Genomic DNA, 11,557 nt, shown 5'->3' with positions numbered 1-11,557 from the left:
GGCTTGGCAAACAGTGAGCACCTTTACCTGCTGAACTGTTTTACCAGCCCTTATTTATTTATTTGCAAGATTGTTTTTTATGTGTATGAGTGTTTTGCCTACATGTACGCATGCGTACTAGGTGAGTGTCTGTCACCTGAGGAGGCCAGAAGAGGGCACTGGATCCCCTGGAATTATAGAGAGCTGCGAGTCGCCAGGTGGGTGATGGGTGCTGAACCTAGGTCCTCCGCAGGAGGAGCAAGTGCTCTTAACCACTGAGAAAGTCTCTGGCTCTACTTTTAAAAAATAGTAATAATAAATCCTGCTCATTAAATTTATGAAGGGAAGGTTGGAGAAATGGTTTTCGCTGCTCTTCCAGAGGTTCTGAGTTCAATTTCCAGCAACCACGCTGTGGCTCACAACCATCTCTAATGAGATCTGGCGCCCTCTTCTGGTGTGCAGGCACACATGCAGGCAGAACACTATACATAAATAAATCTTTAAAAAATATGTGAAGGGGCCAGGCAGTGATGGTGTACACCTTTATCCTAGCATTCAGGAGGCAGAGGCAGACAGATCTCTATGAATTCAAGGCCAGCCAGGTCTACAGAATGAGTTCTATTATAGTCAAGGATAACCAGAGAAACTCTGTCTAAAAAAAAAAAAAAAGCTGAGCGGTGGTGTCGCACACCTTTAATCCCAGCACTCGGGAGGCAGAGACAGGTGGATCTCTGTGAGTTTGAGACCAGCCTGATCTACAAGAACTAGTTCCAGGACAGGCTCCAAAAAGCTACAGAGAAACCCTGTCTTGAAAAACCAAATAAATAAATAAATAAAAATTAATGAAGAGTCAGAGAAATTAAGTAACTAATCTGTGCCAAACCCCACAGTTACTGAATGGCTGAGCAGGAAATCCAAAGTCCCCCCAAATCCAGCTCTCTTTTGTCAACAGATGGCCTTAGACAGAGACATGTGTTGTCCTTTTCCCTCCCTCCCCCCACTTGGAGTCCCGACCACCAGACTAGAATTTTCAGGAAGGGAGATGCACACGTTTTAGAACTGTAAAAGTAGCAATGTTGAATTAATTGGGGGGGGATCCTGCCACCTTTATCATACATAAGAAGAAGTTCCTGGTATTGCCAAGCTTGCTGCCAAGCCCCAGCTACCCTGGTACATCTATAAGCTAAAGGTGTCAGGAGAACTTGGGGGAAGGGCTGGAGAGATGGCTCAGCAGCTAAGAGCACTTGCTGCTCTTGCAAAGGACCAGAGTTTGGTTCCCAGAGCCTCCACGACAGCTCACATCCTCTGTGACTCCAGTTCTAGGGGACCTGACATCTCCTTCTGGTTGCTATGGTCACCAGGCACACATATGATGCTCATATACACATAGAGGCAAAACATTCACAAACATAACATAAATTTTTTAAAAATGAGAAAGGATATTAGAGGAGGCAGAAAGTATGAGAGGAGGAACTGGCCAATAGCTCCCTGGAAGCAGGTAGACTTGGCTTAAGCAGCCTTGAGCCAGGAAAGAGAACCAGACATTCTGCATTCTCAGGTGAGGGGGCAAGAGCAGAGAAAAGCTATGGAAGGCAGGAGAGAAAGACAGGGAGCAGGGACTGGAGGGACCCTGAATGGCAGGCAAAGACATTGGGGCTTATTCTTGCAGACTACAGGAGCCACAGTAAGCTTTAGACCAGAGGAGGTCTGTGTGTGTGTGTGTGTGTGTGTGTGTGTGTGTGTGTGTGTGTTCAGGGAGGTTTGTCTATACAAGAAAGAGCTGAAGAGAATCTAGAGAATTTGATACCCAAATCAAAAGGTACCACGAGCATGTAGTTAGCAGAGGCAGAGGCTGTGGACTATACAGAGACAAAGGAGATGTGAACAGTCAGTAAATTTCTGAATAACCACTGAGTAATATAATATTACTTATAAATGTTTGGCCAATGGCTCAGGCTTCTTACTAGCTAGCTCTTACATTTAAATTAGCCCATTTCTATTACTCTATGTATTGCCACGTGGCTGTGGTGCTACCTCATTTTCTACATGTCTTGCTTCTTCTGGGACTGCCTGGCATCTCCCAGACTCTGCCCCTCTTCTCCTCTATTGTAGAATGAGGGCCGGCTTGCTTGGGGTATCTGTCCCTCCCAGTACCCCACATCCGGCAAGTCCCAGAGAAAATCAATCACACAGAGATCTCTATAAGTTATAAAGCTGATTGGCCCATTTGGTCAGGCTTCTTGTTAACTCTCATAGCTTATATTAATCCATTTTTCTGATCTATGTTAGCCATATGGCTTGGTACCTTTTTCAGTTGGGCAGGTTACATGTTGCTTCTCTGGTGGTCTGCACAGGAGTGGCAGAGGGAGCTTCCTGCTTTCCAGAATATTCCTGTTCTCATCGCCCCGCCTCTACTTCCTGTCTGGTTGACCCACCTATACTTCCTGCCTGGCCAATCAGCGTTCTATTAAAATACATGATTGACAGAATACAGATAATTCTCCCACACCACTTCCTCTTCTTTTTTTTTTAAAAAAAAAAAGCAGGCCTTGCCCCTGCTGAGTAAGTCTGTCACTGAACAGGGTCTCACCACGTAGCTGAGGCTGTGCTTGAACTCACAACCTTCCTGAGTCAGCCTCTCAAGTGCTGCAATCACAAATACATGCCACTAACCCTATGGCGGTATTGTAGAAGGTTAAATATATACCCACTGCATGACCCCGCCACTCAGCTCCCAGGTATCTACCCAACCGGGATGAAAACATTTCTCCACACAGTCTTGTGCCTGGCTGATCATAGCTAACTGGAAATAGTCTACCTGTCCAATGGACATGTGAGCCATGACGCATTTCTAGAGTATGAGCAGTAAACCAGAGCCACTGGTCCAGGCAACAGTGTAGATGGATGGTCTGACAGAATGAATTTTACAGATCTATGTTAAAAGAAAGAAGCCAGACTCAAGTTCTAAGGGTAGCAATGGCCAAGACCAAAATACAGTGATTCCAAACCAGCAGGCTATACGTGTGTTATACTTCAATTTTGTTTGTTTGTTTGCTTGTTGAGTCAGGGTTTCTCTGTGCAACAGCCTTCGCTGTCCTGGAACTCACTGTGTAGACCAGGCTGGCCTCAAACTCACAGAAATATGCCTACCTCCACCTCCTGAGTGCTGAGATTCAAGGCATGTACCACCACTTTAAAAAGTTAAGTTAAACTTTTTCATTTTCTTTTTTCTTTCTTTTTTTGTTTTTTGTTTTTGTTTTTCGAGATAGGGTTTCTCTGTAGCTTTGGAACCTGTCCTGGAATTACTCTTGTAACCCAGGCTGGCCTCAAATTCACAGAATCCACCTGCCTCTGCCTCCCTAGTGCTGGGATTAAAGGCATGCGCCACCACCACCTGGCTAACTTTTTCTTTTATGTGATGTTGAAACTCAAGCCCAGAGACCCCAGCATAGTAGAGGATTATTTATCATCGATCCTGCAATTCAATTTGTTTTTTCTTTTTTAAGATTTTGGATATAGGGGGCTGGTGAGATGGCTCAGTGGTTAAGAGCACTGACTGCTCCTCCAGAGGATCCCGGTTCAATTCCCAGCACCCACATGGCAACTCGCAGCTGTCTGTAGCTCCAATTCAATAGAATCTGACATCATTATACCAATGCGCATGAAATAAAGTTAAAGTTTTTTTTAAAAAAGATTTTGGATATATATATACACACACATACATATATATGTATATATATGATAGCAGATAGATAAATGGATAGATAGTTGTTTTTGCTTTGTTTTGTTTTTATTTTTGAAGACAGGGTCTCTATGTGTAACTGCCCTGGCTGTTCTGGAACATTCTCCTTAGACCAGGCCGGCCTTGAACTTACAGAGCTGCCTACCTCTGCCTCTGCCTCTGGAATATTAGTATTAAAGGCGTGCGCCACTACCACCCAGCTTTATTTTAATTTTTTTAACTGTGTGTGTGGATATATGCACATGAGTTCAGGTGCCCTCAGATGCCAGGAAGGGCTCTGGATTGTCTGGAGCTGCAGTTACAGCCATTATGAGCTGCCCTTCACGGGCACTAAGAACACTACTCAGGCCGTCTGTAAGAGCAATACAGGTTTTTAACAGTTGAGCCATCTTCTCAGCCCATGCAATACTGTATTTTAAATACAATTACTTTAGGGCTCAGCAGTTGAGAGCGCGTGCTGTTCTGTGTGTTGCAGAGGACCTGGGTTCAGTTCCCGGCACACACATGGTGGCTCACAACCATCCACAATCCCTGATCCAGGGGATCTGATGACCTTCTCTGAACTCGGAAGACACCATACACACATGCTCATATATACACGTAAGCAAATGCTCGGACACATAAAATATTAGGTGAATATTTTAAAAAATGAAAATATATTTTAAAAGTAAAGTTCTTGGAGGTGGGCATAACTCAGAGGGGAAGTACTTGCCAAACGTGCATGAGGCCTGATGGGGAAACTCTGTCAACCAATCATTTCTAATTAAGGCGTGGCGACCTTGACCCCAGGAAGGAAAACTGGGAGGACCCAGGTCGACCTCTCACTCTTATAGCATGATTTTTCTCCTTATAACCATTAAAATATAATTGTTATTCTTGAGTTGGCCTGTTTTTTTATCGTACCAATCTAATTCGCTACAGAGGCCCTGAGTTTAATTCCCACTACAGTACCTGTTGGAGGAGAAAGAGGGCACTGAACCTACTCATCAAATGGGATAAAGGCTAAAAAAAAATGAAATAAAGTTCCTTTACAGTGCATGTTAGAAGTTTTAAATGGGATAAAGGTTGAAAAACAAAATTCTTTTACAGTGCCTGTCAGAAGTGTAAAGTCGTCAGCTCCGTTCAGTGCAGCAGACAGGGCGCACAGGCTGGGGTGCTGGCACCTCACCATGTGTGGATGACTAAGGCGCTGACGACCCCTGCAGCTGCTGCTAGTTTGTGGATAAAACCTTCCCCATCCCACTCCATCATGCCATTCTGTCTTCTCAGCCCTCTCTGCCCGTTTTCCTGCCTCCGGTTATGTTCATAAAGGTGAGGCTGGTAGACATAGGTGTGAATTGAGTGGCTTTGGGGTTTGGCCACAGGTCCACGCCAATGCAGGCTATCTCTCTGGCTCCTCATGACAGACTTGGAGGGCCCAGGGGAGATACCCAGGCAGGTTCGTGTGTCTCTGTTTAGAATTGACGCCTGTCCTGTGGCTAGGTTAAAGACAACCAAGTACAACCATGCCTGCCGCTGGACTGTTTCTACCCTGTACAAACCTTCCCACCTGTCTGTACTGTTCTCATCATGGGTGAAAAGCATAATTGGGCTTGAAGTCAAGAACACTCACTGGTTATATGACCTTGGGTTAGGTACTTAATCTCTCTGAGCCTTAGTATTATCAAACACATCTAAAAAATAAAAATAATGCTGGGCAGTGGTAGCACACATCTTTAATCCCAGCACTTGGAGGCAGAAGCAGGTGGATCTCTATGAGTTCGAGGCCAGCCTGGTCTACAGTGAGTTCCAGGACAGCCAGAGCTGTTACGCAGAGACACCCTGTCTCGAAAAACCAAGTAAGTAAATAAAAATAAATAAATATAAAAATAGAAAGGTAAGATTAATATTATGTTAGTCTTTTTTGTTTGTTTTTTGAGACAGGGTTTCTCTGTGTAGTCCTGGTTGTCCTGAAACTTGCTCTGTAGACCAGGCTGTCCTCAAACTCAGACATCAGCTTGCCTCTACCTCCCAAGAGCTGAAATTAAAGGCATGCACCAAGCCAGGCAGTGGTGGCATACGCCTTTAATCCCAGCACTTGAGAGGCAGAGGTAGGCGGATCTCTGTGAGTTCGAGGCCAGCCTGGTCTGGTCTATAAGAACTACTTCCAGGACAGGCTCTAAAAAAATTAAAGTGAAACCCTGTCTCTAAAAACAAAAAGCAAAAAAAAAAAAAAGAAAGAAAGAAAGAAAAGAAAAGAAAGGCATGCCCCATGCCCCACCACTGCCCAGCTATGCTAGCCTTATGGAATTGTCTCCATCAGACTGGCCTATGGGAGTATTTGGAGGGCATTTTCTTGATTACTATTGACGTGGGCAGGCTTAATCCACTATGGGCATTGCCATCTCTAGGCAGGTGGGCCTGGTTTGTTTTGGAAAGTGGGCTGAGCAAGCCAATGGAACTGAGCCAGTAAGCAGCATTTCTCAATGGCCTCTGCTTCAGTTCCTGCCTCTAGGCTCCTTGAAGTATTGGAAATTGAATCCAAGTCCTCCCTCGTGCTAGGCAAGTTATACTAAGCTACATCCCCAGCCTTGGCTGTAGATTCTTTTCACAAACGTAAGGTCTTTTGGACCTCGGGCTGTAGCAATCAGCCTGGCCTTTAAGGGGTTAGCGTCATCGCCAATCATTGTTTTCCTTGAGTCAGGGTGACCGCTCACTGACCTCTGATTCACGGACAGGGCCTATCCTCTCTCACCTTTAGGTGTTTATTCTCAGGGTAATTATCTTATATCCACCCAACTTCTGGGCTTCTGAGACTTCAACCATCAGGACATACAGCTCTTCCCCCAGACTCGCAGGGATAAGGGTCCTGATTGGGAGGCGTCAAGTGGGAGGACCAGGGGTTGAGGGATGAGGATGAGAAGTAAAAAAGACAAGAGCAGAAGATGACAACTTCTGCCAAGCAAGTTTACTAAGAAGCACTGTATCTTATTTACTGTATCTTATTTACTGTATCTTATTTACTGGATCTTATTCACTGGATCTTATTCACTGGATCTTATTCACTGGATCTTATTCACTGGATCTTATTCACTGGATCTTATTTACTCTTTGCAGGGGAAACTGGCCAAGGGCAGCAGAAAGATAAATCAGACAGTTTGGGAAACAAACAAACAAACAAAAAACCCCAAGACATATTAGATGCAGCTGCCTTAGGACTGACAACCACAGACTAGGGGGAGACTTAGTTCTCAGAAACTTCAGTCTTGACACCTTCAAAGTACTGACTGGATCCAGTGCCAGATGAGCCTTGCCAAGTTCACTCCTGGATAAGAACACAGAGCTCGTGGTCTGGACCGTTTCTCCCTTTCAGGGCCTCTGAGAAAGTCTTGGCTCAGTATGGCTCCCCATGCTCATTCAACTGTTTTTTTGTTTTGTTTTGTTTTGTTTTTTTTTTTTTTTAAGACAGGGTTCTCTGTGTAGCCCTGGCTAACCTGAAACTCACTTTGTAGATAAGAAAGCCTTGAACTCAGAAATTTGCCTGCCTCTGCCTCCCCAGTGCTGGGATTAAAGGTGTGTGCCATCACTGCCCTGATCATTTAACCCATTTTATTGAATATTTACTATATGTCAAGAATTGTAGCCTTCCATACCGCTCTTCTCAGACCTCATGCCCTCTACCTCTGGCTTTAGGTCTCAGTGGTCACACACTACCTGGAAATAGCCTCTGTGATGCAGCTGTAGGAATCAAGTGTGTGTGTGTGTGCTTGTGCCTGCGTGTGCATGCATGCGTGCAAGTGTGTGCGCATATGTGTGTGGGTGCATGTGTGCGAGTGTGTCTGTGTGCATGCATGCAAGTGTGTGTACATATGTGTGCTTGTGAGTGTGTGCAGGCATGCATATGAATGTGTGTGCATGTGTGTGGGTGTGGGTGCATGCGTGTGTGCGTGTGAGTATGTGTGTGTGTATGGTCTGCCTGTACCAGTGAGTATACAGACAGTCATAACAAACATTCCCCCGCATCTCGGTGGCTAAAGACAATACGGAGTAATCTCTTTTTACCCCCAGTAAGATAGGAATCAAGTGACCCTCATCTAAGCAGTGACAGGTATTTATACCCTCTCGGGAGAATTTTCTCCCTTGTCGAGGGATTGTCTATAGGTAATGTCTACCTGCTTTTAAGCTTCCAATGAGAAACCAAAGGTAAATTTCACCAAGCTTACCCTGAGAAATCAGTGCATTTATCAGGCTGATGTACAAAGTGAAGTACAAGAGTGAAGGTTTGGGCAACCCTAAGCGGCTGCATTAGAAACCGTGTATGCAGCATGCCCGATGACTGCGCACATAACGCCCCCTTCTCCTACTCTTCCCGGGTCTGTATTCTCCAACCCCTCGCTGATGGGCAGTATTGTGTCCTAACAGCTGAGAAGGGTGAGTGGAGACTCACGGAGGGTCCATGACTCTTCCTGCCCGATCCTTCCGTGGGGGAATCTAAATATTCAACAAACCCAGGTGTGGTGATCTCTTACAAAGAGGCCCGGCTGAACTCATGTCAACGGTAGTTTGGCTTGGAGATTCCCCTTCAGTTACTAGAGCCTTGACTCTGGGCCACTGTAATTGACACACAGCAGAAGGGAGAACTTGAACCTAGAAATGGCACAAACTACTTCCACCCATGACCCATTGGTCAGAACGCTGGCAGACAGCCACACGCAGACTCGGAGCTGTACCCCCCACACACCCCCACCACCCGCCTCACATCCCCAGGTGGAGGAAGGGCATAGCAGCTGTGTAGCCATTCTGGAAGCCAGGAAGGAGAGTCTCCAAAAGCTGGAAACAGAACTAGTTTGAGACACAGCCACATCACTCCTGGGTACTTCCTGGGTACTGGAAGCCTGTGCTGCACTGTTGACAAGACCAAGATGCCGAAGCAGCTTAGATGTCCACCAGCTGACGAGTAGATAAAGACAGTGGGGTGCGGAGACACAGCACAGTTTTATTCAGCCACATAAAGATTGAAACTGCATTTGCAGGACAACGGGTGGATCTGGGGCTCACTGTGTCAAGGTAGAGAAGCTAAATTCAGCCCTTTGAGATGGTGGCAAAGGCAGTTAGACAGTTGTCTGTGAGTTCAAGACCAGATTGGCTTATATATCAAATTCAGGTCAGCCAAGGCTACATAGTGAGATTCTGTCCAATAAATAAATGAGAATAAAATAATTTACCATAATAGAGAGAGAAAAGGAAAGGGAGGAAGAAAAAAACAGATGGAAGGGAGGGAGGGAGAGAGAGAAGGAGGGAAGGAAGGAGGAGGAAAAAAGGAAGGAAGGAAGGAAGGAAGGAAGGAAGGAAGGAAGGAAGGAAGGAAAGAAGGAAGGAAGGAAGGAAGGGGCTAGAGAGGTTTGTGTTCTGCTATTGCAGAGGACTCTAGTTTGGCTCCCAGCTCCACACCAGGAGGCTCACGACCACCTGCTTCCTCTGACACCCTCTTCTCATCTCCCAATACGTACACAACCCTCCCCGCCCCCCCCCCCCCACAGAATTTAAAACAAAATCTTTCAAAACGAATGAAAGAAAACTATGTCCTGTCTCTTTCCAGTGGCCAGCCATACCGTGGACTCACTCCTGAGGCTGAGAACCCCACTCCAGGCCTTCCTTACTGTTCTCTGACTTCCTCCACGACATCTCAGGCATCCCCAACTGATACGTCCTCCGCCTTCAGGGCCTTCACACTGCAGCAACTGCACAGATGCACCAACAGACAAGCAAAGCTAGGAAGAGGAGGGGCTGAAGCCAGGTGCACACAAGTCCTGCCTGTCTAGAGAGACCTTGCTCCCCTGGCACCTCACACAGTGCTCAATCCGTGGTTTGCAGAGTAGAAGGAAAGGGTGCAGATAAATAAATAAGCTCACGAAAACGAAGTAGGAGATCGGAGATTGAAAAAAATCAGCCAAGCATGGCGATACACGCTCTTAAGCCCAGCACTAGGGAGGCAGAGGCAGGTGGATCTCTGTGAGTTCAAGGCCAGCCTGGTCTACAGAGTGAGTTCTAGGACAGCCGGGGCAACACAGAGAACCCCTGTCTTGAAAAAATAAAACGACAGCAAAATCAGACAATGGAGATGCAATGGAGACGTTGTCTAAGTCCCTGAGTGGAGTGGGGGTGCCACCCAGGCAGGAGTGGGGGCAGAGTGGAGCTGGAAATCCAGGGGTGCCCTCCTGGGGCCTCTGGAGATCCCCCTCCTGGGGCATCGATTACTCCTCCCCTCTGTGATTTGGATCTTTATGTGCTGAGTTCACGGGGTTAATTATTGTTGTGGCTGGGGTGGGGTGAGCCAGAGTCCCGCCCTGGCCCTGGCTCCTGAGAGTCAGATGGACACAGAGCCCTTGAGGGCCGGGGATGGTACCTGTTGCTAGCATTTAACCATTTCTGCCACCTAAGCCTACTTGGCTGAGTCCTTGGCCCTCCCTTGTCCCCACCCATTTATACCTCCCCCAATTCATCAAAGACCTGGTGAGGCCCAGCTCCCCAGGCAACTGGCATTATTCACCAGGGTGGGGCTGTGCAAGCCGGGAAAGAAGTGGTGGGGCTCATGGCTCAGATCCTGGCCAGCTGAGAGTGGGACGAACACCCCAAGCTCCCCCAGCTTCCCCAGCTCCAAAGGGGCAGGACTCAGCACCAGCCTCACCTCCAAGGACCCTGCTCCTGGCCTGAGCAGCACCCTCTGCTTCCAGTCAGCCATCCTGCCTTCCAACTGCTCTGTGGGGACAAGGACCGGTGAGTGAGGGCTCAGGGAAGCAGAGAGGAGGGAGGATGAGAAGAAAGCAGGCCTGGAGCCAGCAGGGATTCTGCTGATGCTTCAAGGTTTCCCAGCCTCTCTGCACCTTACAGGAAAAGAATCTATAGCTCAGGATGCCCCTCAAAGGCAGACGAGTTAGACCCTTTAGAACCAAGAGCTGAGCTGGGCTGTGGTGACACACGCCTTTAATCCCAGCACTTGGGGGGCAGAGACAGGTGGATCTCTGTGAGTTCAAGGCCAGCCTGGGCTACAAGAGCTAGTTCCAGGACAGGCTCCAAAGCCGCAGAGAAACCATCTCAAAAAACAAAAACAAAAAAACAGAACCCAGAGCTGGACTTCCTGGCATCATAGGCTCCCTGTTGGTGAGATCTTTCAGGGACCACCGGTTCCCTCCGCTCACACCAGGGCAGTGCCACTGTGTCCTGTGAGGCACAGATGAGGGAACCAATGTGTGTTGGGCCTGATGGGTGCAATGGCAGGCTGGGAGGGGGTCAAGGGCTGTGAGCAGTGTGGTCGCAGCATCTAGAGCAAGGTTAGCCCTTGCTATGTGTCCCAAGGTAAGCAATTTACCCTCCCTGGGTCTCTGGTTCCTAAGGAAGGTAAGGTGGAAGGGATGAAGTTGGGTTCCTGGAGAGGAGTAAGATGACCATGCCACCTGTGTGCACCCTGGGCATGCGCTTGAGGGAGAGCTTATCCGGATACGCTTGTCATGCTGCTGTGGTTGTAATGGCGTTGTGCTGTTGAATTGTTGAAATAGCTTAAACCCATGCCGATCCCAGTTGGCTGTTTCAGAAGGAGACACTATGCACTCCTCCAGGCCCCTCTCCTTGCCTGTGCCTCCCTATGTGTGCACACATGCATGCATACAGGTGCACATGTATGCATAGAGAAAGCTGGGGCCTCAGGAGAATGATGCCCTCTCCCGGTTCTGTTCTGGAATACTGAATGTTCCACATAGACCATATTTGGGGGGGGGGGGAGTTGGGGACCATTCGACATGCCAGCTCCCACTGTCATCAACTCAGGGGTGCCCAGGTCTGGCTGTTGCCCAGACTCCC

The sequence above is a fragment of the Myodes glareolus genome, chromosome 9, assembly GCF_982192425.1.
Source record: "Myodes glareolus chromosome 9, mMyoGla1.1, whole genome shotgun sequence".
NCBI lineage: Eukaryota > Metazoa > Chordata > Mammalia > Rodentia > Cricetidae > Myodes > Myodes glareolus.
This window is presented reverse-complemented; position numbering follows the sequence as displayed.